Here is a 14,429-nt window from a genome sequence, read left to right as displayed (position 1 = left end):
GCAACATATACCATCTGAAATTTAGGCCAGCATTGCTTTAAGTAGTTATAAAACTATATTTAATAACTGGCTTTTCAATAATAAAGGAAAAATTTCTAAGATAACATTTTACCAAAGAAAGAAGGAACCTATTTCAGGTCTTATAAGAACTCCAACACCAACATATATCACACATTTTGAAATGTTTCTTCTGCAAGCTATTAATAAGGGTGAAGAGAGATTATACATCTCTAAGCATTCTAAAGGTGAAAAAGAATTTTTAGAAGTTGAAACATAGCAGCTACACACAACTTATATGATAAATGCATACCTCTACTTCATGTATAATCATATGAAATAACTTGCAATTGTGTTAATGTGCTGGCGTTCCTTTCTTTTAGCAGGACGAATTAGTATGCATTTATTTAACCTGTCATTACATCATACTGAACATCAGTCACTATGCAATTACAAAGGTAATGGTTACCATGTAGTACTGACAAAGCCACTGTTTGGCTCTTGTAATTGGTAGTCACTAAAATGCATTTTCCATATGATGAATGAAGTAGCCAGCAGAGCAGTCAATGCTGCATGAGATTTGCCAGAACAAAGATTAGTTTTAGAGTCCTGCATGAGCTTGAGCATACAATAGTGTGTCTGTTTCTTGTTTGTTCAGTTCTGTTACAAAACTCTATAGAGTGAGTTCAGCAGGGGAGAGCAGTGAAGGAAAAAAGAGCATACTTGGGGGCAGAGAGGGGAGGAAAGGGGAGGAAAGAAACTCAACGGATGAAATTTGCTATGTGTAAAGGTCAGTCCAAGTCTTAAATCACATTATTTTAATTTAAACCCCTTCTCTTTCTGCAGCAACCTCTGCAGTTCCTTGACAGAGGCAGGGATGCTAGGACCAAAGTGAGCCATTAGTAAGCTGCAGCTGATGCTATGTGCAGTCAGGGTATCTTCCCAGAGCTACACTTATCTCTTTTCCAGACAGATGAAGACAGGCTACCTTTAACCGACAGTTAAACTTGGCTGTCTTCCTCCTGTCACTTCTTATGAATTTGCTCCTGCAAACAGATAAGTCCTCTTGGCATCAGTTACTTGAAGCATTTGTGAGGGCCATGTTCATACCTTTCACACATACAAGTTGACTCATTGGGGTAATATTGTGATGCTGCAGTGAGGGATTTGATCCTTTGTCTTGAATCACATTAGCTTAATTAGTGGAAATTATTGATGATGCATGTTTTGAAGAGTCATTTGTGTCAAATTTCAGAAGTCTTAAGAATCTGATTTTTAATTCTAAGTATGCATTGCAAGCCTAGTTGGATAAGTGTTATTTTTACCTAAAATCTATGGGAGTGAGGCACTTTGTGAACAATCTCCTGCTGCTCTGTGCCCCATTGGGCTCAGCAATTTTGTCACCTGGTGTGTCATTAACAGTGAGGAGCTTGGAGACCTTCCGTGGGGTTCCCCTCAGCAGCCCAACAGAGCAGTTTCATCAAGGCATCAGGATGCTGAAAGTTTTAAAATAGGAGCATGCTGGAAGTGTGGAAGCCGGCATGATAACAAGAGTTCTTTCTGCTCCTGTGCTGCAGTGCTGTAAAAGCCTTCACACTCACCTCAGGGAGAAAAAGGCTGGGAAATGTATTGCAGAGTTGCCTGACAGCATCAGTCGCTTCTCACAGAGACGGGCTGTGAGCCATGGAGGCTGCTTTCCTAATCCTCAAACTTTCCACAGCATAGAACAGAGGACCAGTTCTAGTCCTGAAAGGATCAAAGGGGCAAAGATCAACTTTCCTCTTGCAGCAAGTCAAGCCTTCACTGGCTCTGTCCAACTGCAACCTGAGCTCTGTCCTTCAGGCCCCTGGCCACCCATAGCATCACCACAATTAGGACCAAACCAAGCAACTAGGAAAAGAGAAACACCTCTCATATGTCCTCCTCACAGAGCCGGTGGAAGTGCCTGACTCTACAAGTTCTTTTTAATTGGCCTCTGCTTTCATCTCTCACACTTTGCAGAAAAGCAAAGACTATGAGCAGCTTTGGGGAAGGAGGGAGTTTGGAAGATTAAAACTAAGTGTTTGGATTTTGTCTAGAAGTAGTCCATATGGAAAGGGCTTTTTGAATACATATTCAGTGGCATTTCAGTATTATGCATTAAGGATCCATACTTGCATGCACACTGAAAACAGCATGTCTTTAAACAACACCAAACCTAAACTGTAAGCTATTGGCAGTACCTCTTCTGAGCTATTTGCCTGAATTATTTCTGCAGTAAATCTCTAGAAATGTCCACTTAAACAGTAACAGTCATAAATATCTCATGGAAGCCATAAAATACAACAGAATTTTGGAAGTCATAATTTTAATGGATAAAACTGCGCTATAAAAGAAGGTCCTCTGGGACTGAGGCTAAAGTAAAATTTATCTAAGCGAGCTGTGATGCTAATCCGTCTGCAAGTGATAAATTATCCAATGTCCCAGGTGTGACATAATATCCAAAGGGTGCGTAGTGATTAAGGACACAAAGGTATAGATGTGGCAGGGGTCCAAGAAAGCCCCAAGCAATTAGTGGTGACTGGAAATTGTCAACAATTGCTCTGAATGTTTGATAGTTTCCTCTATGCTCAGGTTTGCCAAGGCACACATTCCCCAGCGTCTGAGGCTGGGTTTTGAGGCATGGTGGCAGGACCTGGCTGGGCACTCATGTAGCTCTGAGTAGGGTACTTGCAGTCTTTTCAACAAGGTACTAAGACACCCTTCCCAGGCTCCTGCTGAAGTCAGAGGGTCAGGCCAACACTTAGGGGAAACAAATCAAAACAAAATAAAAAAAGGAGAATGCTTATTTTAAAACACAATAGCTAGAAATATTTCTGTTTGGTCAGAAACAGAAAAAAACCCACCCTTAAAAAAAAGAAAAACCCTTTCTGTTCTAAAGAAAACAAAAGTAATTCTTGGAAATGCTGAATTGCATTGTGGTATCATTATAAACTACTGTGATTCTGAGAGGTCTTTTGGAGAGGCCAGCAGAGTCCCCATAAATTTACAGCACTAAAATGTTTAGACAGAAGGCAATCAGTGCGTGTTGGACTGGATACCCAAATCAGTCCATATTGTTATACAAAGTGATTATTTTTCAAACAGCAAAAATGGCGAGCTGTTAACGGCAGCAAGAGTGTTTACATAACTCGGTGTCACTGGAGAAATCGGAGACAAACTCCTCAGATTCCCTTATTTGAAGGGAAGATGAACAGGATCCAGATGAACAGCTCACCCAGTGAAACCCCGAGCCCATGCACTGCAGGAGCCCCACTGCTCCCAGAGCAGGCTCCTGCCTGGCCAGGCAGCCTGCATGAAAGCTTCATCTGGCTGATGATACACTCATTTCTGAGAGGTTGACTGGATTACTAACATTATCCAATGGGAGAGGGGGAGCATCAGTTTTTGAGATTGCTTTTGGCAGTCAAGAGTGTGTCATGTGAAGAAGGATGATACTCAGTGAATAAGAAGAAGCCTTGGGTTTGAAACAGATGCTCTGCTTCACACCCAAACCCACAGTGCCGTGCACAGCCAGGTCCCACAACAGCTGTGTGGAGCCTTCCCTGTGTACCACAGCCCACAGGAGCCCACTCACGGACACAGACTGGGAGCAGCACTTCGGTGCTCATCCCTGCTTTTCCCTGGAGCCATTGCCTACTTTTCCCCACTAACTATGGCATGGGAGTGGGACAGCTGCAGCACTGCATGTGTGCATTGGCCCTCGCAAAGCACATTGCAAAGGGGACTGCCTACAAATGGTCCTTACCACTTACACTCCCAAATCTACCTCTTGCTAAGATATATAAGAGCTACCAGCTGTTTCTGGAACATACAAAAAAGGAAAGCTTGAAGAACAGCGCACAGACATAGCATATGTCATTATGAACAGCAACAGAAAGAGATAATGCGCGGGGGCGTATGCGGCCCCAAGTCCGGCTAGCTAGAGGGGAAACGGCCAACGCCTCCGCTGCATCTGAGATCAGCCCCCCTTGGCGTGGTGGCCTCGGGCTGGGCTGAATCGCGGACTGGATTATACGCGCTGGACGAGACGAGGAAAGGGAGTGACCACTCCCTAGGGGTTAACGTCGGTTTATTGAAGGATGGCAGGTACCAACGGAGAGAGGGCACCGCCCAGCAAAATGGCCCCGAACACGGGGGGAGACAGAGTTTTAAAGGGAAGGGGTGGAGAAGGGAGGGAAGCCCAGCTAACCAATAGGAAAACATATAGGGAGGTACATAACATAACTGACATATGAACATATCCAATAAACACAAAGAAAGGGAGGGGCCCCGGGACACCAGCCAACCACAACCCCCAGAGAGAAGAATGCTCTCGAAAGCAGGGAGGAGTGGGGGGTGATTGACTGGGCCCAGGGAGGAGGAAAAACTTACTTATAAGGTAGGATAGGGGAGGGCAAGTTACATAACTTAAGAGATTGACAACCGAGGGGGAAGGGGTAACCATAGCAACTAACTGTAAAAAGCTCTGTGGCGGGAAAACTGAGGAGGACAGAACCATTTTACCCAAAATGGGGGTAGCAGATACATAAAATAGGGGAGGAATTAAATGAACTTAATGAACACACTACAACAAGATAACATTGCTTCACTATATTGGCTAGATGGAGAGCTGCCTCCCAATCCAAACTATGTCACTTTTAACCCCTGTGACAAGGTATTTTTCACCCTTGCTAAAGGATTCAGAAATCCCAGCAGACTTAGGATAACACAGTCATACTGAAAGTCTCATTCAGCCTTTGAGAGTTTCCCTCGTGCTGCCCATCAGACAGTCACACCCCACAGTCTAGCCTCTCCTCTCCTAAATCCCTGGGTCTCTTCAGACCCTGCCTTACCCATGTACAGATGTGCTGACAGTCCAGCCAATGCCTGACTTGCTGAAAATCTGGCAGCATCTATTCTTCATATGCTTCTCCTTTTGCTTTTTACCTGAAATAAATTGGTCCCTATTTACACAGCAGGGTACTATATGTCCAATTGGAAGTGTTTGGAGCTGTTTATCTGCCTTCTACACCTTCTCAAACCAGTAAAATGTTACCTATTGCATTGTTCTGCTCTTACACAAATAAAATTACCCAATGACCTAAAACTGTTAAATTACTTAAAGGTAATTCTCACAAAATGGACTTACCTGTCTGTTTCCTGTCCTCCTGGGCTTTGATATCCTAACTGTTGCTGATTTCCAGTAACTTGATGTGGATTAGTTCACCCCTAGAAAAAATACTAGCATTTGAAAAGTTGTTACCCTGGGCTGCATCAAAGGAGTTATGACCAGCAGTTTGAGAAAGGTTATTCTCGCTCTGCTCTTGTGAGATTCCACCTGGAGTGCTGCATCCAGCTCTGGAGATGCAAACATAAGATCGTGGACCTGTTGGAGCACGTCCAGAGCAGGCCCATGAAGATGATCAGAGGGCTGGAGCACCTCTCCTATGCAGAATGGCTGAGGGAGTTGGGGTTCTTCAGCCAGGGGAGAAAGGCTCCAGGGAGGCCTTGCAGCAGGCTCCCAGTACCTTTAGGGGCCTACAAGAGCTGGAGAGAGAGGGCATGCAGTGATAGGACAATGGAGAACGGCTTTAAACTGAAAGAAGATAGGTTTGCTTTGGATATTAGGAAGAAGTTCATCACCATGAGGGTGGTGAGACACTGGAACTGGCTGCGCACAGAGGGTTGAGCCATCCCTAGAAGTGTTCAAGGCCTGGTTGAATGGAGGTCTGAGAAACCAGGTCTTAATGCAAGGTGTCCTTTCCTACAGCAGGGGTGTTGGAACCAGGTGATCTTTAAGGTCCCTTCCAACTCAAACCATTCTATCATTTTATGATTCTTTTTCTATACCATATATTTTAACAAGTTAAACATAATGTTTCATTTATTTCAATCCAGAAGCTGAAAGGCCATATGCAGACCTGATTGAATGCATTTTTGACAAATATAAAATTTATCTGCTTAGTAATGCAACTGTGAACTGATAGACTTGCTCCACTCAAAAAGATGAAGAGAAGATGTAGGCATCTCTAAAATCTAAATGTTTGTTTCAGTAGCAGTAAGAGAAGTTAATTCAATTTGTCTTTTCAGGATACCAATTTAATTATGAAGTTGAGCGACAGTGTTAATTAAAAGAGATAGGAGTTTAATTGCCTTAAAGCAGAGTGGAGTTCTTTCATGTTCCCACAGAATAATCTCTTTGAGTTATTGAGGGGCTGGTTGGCTTTGGCCAGTGACAGTAAACTTGTGCTGTGACTAAAGATCCAAGAAAATGGATTCGCGTTCCCGAGATCCAGTCTCTTCCAGCGACCTACACAAGGACTTCTCCTAGGTTATCTCCTGCAGTTTCTTCTTGCATGGCTGGGCTGAGAGCTCCCTGGAGACAGGCACTGTTGTCAGACACCTACTCGTGCAGCTCCTGGCACGCTGGGGTTTCTGCTCACATACGTGCTGCTGCACTGGTAGCACATTAATAAATGTCTCCCCTCTCATATAAACATTATTATAACTGGTGAGTATTGTAGAAAATCCCACACCTTCCTCTCCCAAGACTTTGAGCAAGAGAAGGGAAATACAAACCAGCTGCAACTAGAAACCACTAAAGGTCTGATCAGAGTTCATCTCTGAGGTAGGAATACCAACCATGCTATTATAACCAACACTTGAACCTACAGTGGTAAACAGAGCTGACATTTTTGCCCAGGACAAGCTACTAACATGTCATGCACACATGAGCCGTGTGGGTGTTCCTTCAGATTCTCACATGTTGGTTACAAAAGGCAAGTATCAAATCCAGGCCAACACCACCTCCCTGCTTTTGTCATGTAGATGTAGCAGGTGGCTGGCGTGGTTGGGTAACATTTGGATGTCTTCAGTCCTCCAAAATTAGCCATGAGGCTTCGCTTAAAAGACTTCCTGAACTGTAACATAAAAATAAAATGTCATGCACATGCTATACAAAAAAGGAAACAAAAGAAAGGCTGTAGTTATAAACGTAATATGAGCTTACTAAGGTCCAGGCTGCCAGGAACATCAGTGCTGTAGGTTTTAATGTGCTTTGAAATAGAAACCATTAGCATCTCAGGTATAACAGTTCTAAATATACGGTGATTTTTAATCTTACCATGGTGCAAACCACTAATGCATTTTAGCAAATTTTAGAGGCAGTGAAAGAAGGAATGCAATGATCCTGCTCTCTGTCAGAATCCCCGCTGGTACCATGATCCCTGTGAACACCATATGACAGAAAGGGACATAAATGGGGCAGAAGAAACCAGTTTTCACTCTCTTTTTTTTTTTTTTTTCTTTTTCCAGCATATGACCCATCTCTCCCCCCAGAACACAAGGACTGGTCAGCAAATGGGGCACAAGTGTTTGAGGGGTCCCTTTCTCCTTGAGACCTCTCCAAGTGCCTTTTGTGTTTCAGCAAGCTGGAATTATGCCATCAGAGGGCTGTGTTTCAGTGCAAACAGTACTCTTGATCCCTGCGGTCCACTTGCTGCTTCTCACAAAAGAGAGAAACAGAACAATCTGTCAGGCAGGTCCAAAAATGTCCCTGGTCTGGTTCAAACTGATATACTCACCACTAAGAGTCAGACTTCAAATCTGGTCCGGAACTGTGGACTGTGAAAAAATGTGGTGTGATGGTTTGGAGAAATGACTGTCCTGAAAACAGAACTCCCATTCAAATCCCACCTAGATGATAAGGTATCCAGACCATGGAACATGCTTTTTATTTGGCTACAAGACCCCAGGCAAACTTGTTAAAAAGCATGGGAAAAAATAACTGGTTGTGAGCTCTGCTGTGCCTATTTATTGAAGCTCAAATTTGGAGCCCTTGTCAGAGAAAGTCCAGTTAGTGTCTGATATTATGTATCCTACATGATGAAAAACAGTGAAAAGAGAAAACTTCAGAGGGCTAGCAGGGAACAACTGCCATAGAAAGAGGAGAGATACTGTTCTAACATATTTTTCCTGTGTTGGAAAATAAGGACATAAGCAGCCTTCCTCACAGGTGGCATTACGTGATGAGGTTTTTCTGAAAAAACTTATTGAGTTTTTGGGTTCAGCTTTTACCATAAACTCTTCCCATTTACTACTTGTGAATCTTTTGTCCACTTCTGTTCATCACCATTCCCCACAGCTCATCACCATGATGCCACTAGGCTGATCTCCATCAAATCTCCCTCCCTTTCCCCAGCACAATTGCAGACCTCATTCCATGGGCTCCTTTCTCATCTCCTCCGAACAGAGATGCCAGTTCCTTTTTTTTCTGTTCTTTCCACCCCTCACACCCACCCTTCAGTTTGTCTCCTCTGCTCTGCTCTGAATTTGAACTCCTTTCAGCTAATGTCTGTAATTCCAAGGTCCTCTCCAAGAAGATTTCAGAGAATGAGCATTGCTTTATGCTGCTCTCTTCTTTGTTTATGTCCGTCAGATACCAGCATCCCTCTTTCATGCCCCTCGGATACCTGCATCTGTATCCCTTTCCCCTCCTGTCCTCAGGACAGCCACAGGGGGCTGTTCTCTCCTGTGTGGGATATGCCCCTGTGCTTTATCCTCCATGCAGCACTGCCTTGGGCTACTCCTTCTCTACAGCTTCCTTCCACCTGCCCTTCTTCCAGATATACACATCTCCCACCTTCCAGCTTCTGGTTCTCTTTCATCCTCTCCAGCCATCCTATTAAAGACACAAATAGGAATCTAGAGAGTAATTTCCTTCTGTGATTTCCTGTAGCTCTCTGGTCCTGGCTTAAGTCCTCTGCTCTGCTGCACTTTATCAACCAGTACACAAACTTGGGTGCCTTTGAACACTGCTAGACTACTACACTGCTGATTTCAAAGAGAAATCACTGCTCACCTCTCCAGTTCAGTGCTGTCTGTCTTGGCATGTGATAGCTGAAGACTACTTGGTACATTGCAACTGGCTTCTATTTGGTTTCATGGCGTTGCAGTCAGTGGTGTCACCTAACCACACAGAGGGAAGCAGTACAGCACACAGTGGGTTTAGCAGTCACACAGGTAAGTTGTGGGCCAGACTGCTACACATTGCATTTACTGTGCCTGTCTGACAACTCTGAACGAGGTGTCAAATAAAAAATATACCCTGACTCTTCCCAGATAAATTATTTCTGTAATTTGTTAAACTGCATGTGCATGTCAGTCTGGAGAAGCAAGAATATCTGAATTTAAAGACTTAAATACAAGATTGCAAGGCAAGAAAAGGTGAAGTTGTCGTGTGTAATGAAGATAAAGCACCTTTGCAATAAATCTAGTTATGCAATAAAGTGCCAGTGTGGTGCGCAAGGAATTTACTCAAGGTTCCCAAGGTAGGCTTTAATTCATTTTATCTTGCATTCTTGAGCATTAGCAGCCAGACTTACAAGACAAAAGATTAAAGTATGTATATTACCTCCCTTCATTATGTGTCTTTTTAAAGTGTACCAGGGACAATATATATGATTTGGTTAAAGTAAACACTTCAAACTGAGAATGCAGAAGCCAAGAAGAATGTATTTAAAGTATTTACTTGGTTTCTGCATAACGTATTCAAATATAAAATTTCAGCTTCTTCAAATAAGAGTATCAGTGGCTGATGCCACTGTTTCCATGCTTTTCCACAAACACATTGACGCATGTGTTTGTACTCTGGTTCAGTAATACAGATGTGGATCTACCAAATAATTTATCTGTGTGGCAAATATGATTGGAAACTTGGTGACAATTGTTTTGCTTCATGTGTATTCTGTCAGCTGCTATGAACAGGGTACTTGGGGAGGGGCCGTGCAGCCTGTACAGAAATGAGATCATAACTGAAATGGATGTGATTTTCCCTATTTGTGTGATTTTTAACCACAAGATATCAATAGGCCTGTATACATTTTTTGGTATGATGACTAACATTTTATGCTGATATGTCAGAGAATCATAGAATTACAGAATAGTTTGGGTTGGCAAGGGCTTTTAAAGGTCATCTAGTCCAACACCCCTGAAACAAGCAGGCTGCTATAAAGTCTCCCTGGAACCTTGTCCTCTCCAGGCTGATCTCCCAGGAAATCCAGCCCACTTTTCCTTAGGAGCACTTGTAAATATTCCCCTGAGAAGACAGAAGTAGTCCCAGTATCTTCCTTGGCCCAGCTCCTTGAGCTGCAGCCCCTTCTGTTGCCTGTTATGCTGGGCACTCCAGAGGGCAATCAGGTGGTCTATGGGTATCCCACATTTTGGCCTGCAAACTGGTGGTGTTCTGCTGTACAATCTTGTGGCTTGCTATATACAGATTTGGGCTTGGCTTGTACTCACTGTGGTCTGAAGTCATGTAGGAAGGATTAGAACTAGAGTCTCGAGTCAGGACTTGGTAAAGAGCCCTGTGGAAGGTTTCTCATGGAAGGGGAGTAAACTGTCCCACACAATCATCTCTAAAGAAGGGATTACCTGTTTTCATTTACCACTGAGACTAATCTGGGCATCTCTGAGATGTTTTTGTGGCTAATGTACAGCTGGTATTGTGCGAAATACTGTAAATTGTGGTTGAATTCTCTTCTCAGTGATGCCCTTGAAAGGCTCAAATGACTGCTTTTTGCTGAAGGGGTAATCAGGTTTTACACTGTGATAACTGAGTGCAGAATTTACCCCAGTGATTGAATGTCTTTGTCACAATGAGGAAACTAAATACAGTCAAAGCAAAACAGCAAATGACTATTCCTCAGAGGTGCACTTATTTTTATTGGTTAAAACCGTCCTTTGTATTCAGCAATAATTTTCGTCCTTATCCTGCACTGGCCTAAGGCAGTAAAGCAGGTAAAACATGCTGATTTTCAAGCTGATACCCCTGAGATTACAATGCTCATAGTGAAGACTTTTAAGGAGCTTCTACCTGTGCTCCAGAGCAACAGAATCCTGGGCTGAGCACTGAGGGTCAAAGGGATTGCATGCCTGTGGGAGGGGAGGCAGCCAGGTCCAAAAGCATGGCAGGATCAAAGGAAGACCGTGGAGACGGCAGGCAGGGCAGCAGCATGGACCTGTTCTGCTTCCTATTTGGGACTGGGAGTGATATGATTGGGTTCATGTTACGTTCAGCTGGCCATTACCACCCCCCTCAGAAAGTCTGTATGTGCTCTGTAGTCTCTTTCCAAGATCCCATCTTCTGGGCACCTGGGAAAGTGCTCGCTGCAAAAACATGGTGAAACCAATGTCTTTTGGTTTTGTGTGGGATGTAGTATTTGACCATAGAGTAAGGAAAACCCTATGACACGTGGGATATTTGGCAATATGAAACTGGCAATATTGATATTGGCAATAGAAAACTTAACTAAACTACACATCCAGGCTCCATGGGCCCATGTTTTGACGCACAGCTGGGACCAGGTTCTCCCGAACCCAAATAAAAAAACAGTTATTCCTCTATGCTTTTATTTTGTTGCACAGAGCAGCAAAAGTTTCTTGCAGAGCGTGACTCACATCATGAGGATCATTCAGTTTTCAGTGTCCAGCCTCTGAAACTCATTGACAAAGACCTGTGAACCATAAATCTCTATATAGTTTGGGAGTTGTGAGTCTTTACAGAGCCCTGGATTGGACTTTTGGATGGCTGTACATCAACAGCTGAGAAAGAGTTTGCAGTCAATAATAGTATGGTTCCTGTGTTCCCTCATCACTAAAAATCGTTAGTGGGAGATGTAACACAGGAGTTATATCTTCCATAGTGGGATATAACTCAGGTATCGTGCAGGCTAGAGATTGCAGTGGGTAGGTTAAACAACTTTCAAGAGTACATAAAAAATGTCTAAAGGCTTACTTATATCAGGAAAAATATTATATGTACAAAAGGCATCCATTCCCCTGTTTTAAGCTCTTCCTGTTCCAGATGTCACATACCTCTGTCTCTTCAGCAGACAACACAGATTTTCAGACAAGTTTAAAGTCTTTTTGCATTCCTGCCTGTTTCCCAAAGGTGGACTTGACCCTTGTGGAGGTGAGGTACACAGCACTATACTGCTTGCTGTGCAGGCATGCTTCCTGTGTAAGCAACATATTTACTTGAGACCATGCATGCATTAAGTTTCATCACAGGACTGCTAAGGTCAGAGATAAAACTTGCACGCCATGCTGTTTGCAAAACATCTCAGGGTGACTAGAAATGTGCTGGAACAACCATATTATGCCCTATGGAGCCACAAAATTTGCTTCTAGGGAGTTAGCTCTGCTTGGAAAAAGAATTTCTATTGACCATTGTGTAGTAAATTACACATTCTTTCCAGCATCAACCTCATACTTTGGTTTTCCCTTGACAGCTCTGGCAATTTCACAGGCCGTGACCTGTTTGTGTATCTCATGGAGAGGACTAGTTTTATTACAGATGTTAAAATGGCATCATACTGACTGGGAAATTTAGACATGCGTTCTGAAATCAGCCTTTACAGCTTGTCTATGTACCTGCTTTTTTCAGTGTGCACATCCTCACTACATAAGGCCAGGGACACTCATGGAACAGCACAGCACAATGCTCAGCAACCAGCCCCAGACAGCCCCTGTTGGGTGTGGAAATCCCACCATTTTGCTAAAGCATCCATTCAAAAACCTTCACACCTGACCCAAAGTCTGCTGGGAATCTCTTCAAGGTTTTGCATCAGAAACCCTCAATCTGATTGTGATTAAATGTGTATAGGTGAGTGTGCAGTGTGCACCTTTGAGAAAAGTCAAGGTGCCATAAAAGAACATTCCTATCTATTAGGTAGTAGGCAAGATCAGTGAACTGACTGAATTCCAAGAAGTTGCAGGAAAGCATGATTATTTTCACAGGCGTGTTTCATGGCTCTGTGTTTCCATACTAGGTTTAAGGAGGAAAAAATGCAGTGCATGAATCCAAACATTTATAATTCAGAGAAATCTCTTTTCAAAATTCCCTGTCAGAAAATTGGCAAGATTCTGCCTGTATAGACTTTTAGTATATAACAAAGTGCAATAACATGAAATGTTGCCTTAGGAGCAGAGAGACAGTTTCCATGAAATCTCTCTGCAGAAATATATGTATTTGCATAGAAATCCATTGAATTGGTCTCTTCGGAGCTTTTGTCTTTTTCTCTTCGTCCTGCTTGACTTGAACACGTACTCTCAGTTGTACAGGGAGTGTTACCATATTGCTTTTGCATTAGTTTGTGTCATTAGTTTGTGAAAGAAAGGAAAATAGTTTTGATTAATTCATAACATATTTTGTGCAGAAAATTTTTCTCCTTCCCTTTCACGTTGAGAGAGTGCCTTGAGTTTTGAAGGAGTTCAAACAGCTTTAATGGACCTGATATTGAGTCAGAATTAGAGTTTATATATAGCAACTTGGAGCAGCTAGGGAAAGCAGCACATGTGCACTAGAGGGACAAGGACAGAGGTACCCAGAAACATCATAAATTAACATAGTGCAATGACATATAAGAAAAAGGCACCGTACTACAGAGCGAAATTGTGAAATTGCTATTGCAATGAATGTTTATTTTTAGAGCTACAAAAGATGTGTTTTAGAGGCTATTAGTAAAAAAAAAAAAGGAAGGGGGGATTTCGTTCAACATCTAGCCACATGCTTTTGCCTGCAATGCAGGAAAACAAGGAGAGCATTGGATTTCACAGATAGCACCACAGACAGCTATAAAGGCCTAATCCAGTGTCACATTTCTGCTTAGTGCTGGCTAACTACCAGCCCAATTTGCTGTCTTCTCTCCCCTTGTGTTTCTTCATTGTTTCAAGCCATGCAGAGACTTATCCTAATAATGGGTCAACCCTCAGCCAAATGTGTTCAATTGAAGGCCACCATGGGAGAATGGCAGGATATTGTCTTTCCAACAGCAAGTGAATTTCAGGCAGCTTAAGGCAGTATCCATTTCACTATAATGCTGGTTTATGTTACAGCCCTTTTCAAAGTTCTAATTGCCCTGTACTGCTGACATTTATAGACATCCCTGACTTTAAATGAAAACACAACACTGAGGTCAAGAGGAGGTTCTGGGACAGCAAAGATCCCAGGTGAGGCCAAAGGAAGAAATTACTTCAAACCTTCCAAATGCCAAACATGTTGTGGTGGGGGGAGGAGAAAAGAGAGAAGAAAACCCAGAGGTGAGGGACACCCTATTGACAGCCTGAAAGGTATGGATGGATGCCTAATAGTGACTCTCGCTTATCCACACATTCAGCTGCCTCAAACACAGCTAATCCTCTCTCTCCTCAGTTTCTCTCCCTTAGGTATAAACATTTTAAAGTATTTATTCATCTGGATGTTTGTGACTCTATTTTGGCTCAGCTCTTCATCTGTGTTACACTGGGTGAGCTCCAGCAAAGTCAGTGACTTTATGCCAGCTGGGAAAATGGTCTCATTTTGGAGAGGGAAAGTGCTCTTCCTATTACAGACACAAAACTCACAGAGCTTC

This window comes from Melozone crissalis, unplaced genomic scaffold (assembly GCF_028551555.1).
Source record: "Melozone crissalis strain CALT ecotype California unplaced genomic scaffold, PUWL_Pcris_2 ptg000027l_1, whole genome shotgun sequence".
NCBI lineage: Eukaryota > Metazoa > Chordata > Aves > Passeriformes > Passerellidae > Melozone > Melozone crissalis.
This window is presented reverse-complemented; position numbering follows the sequence as displayed.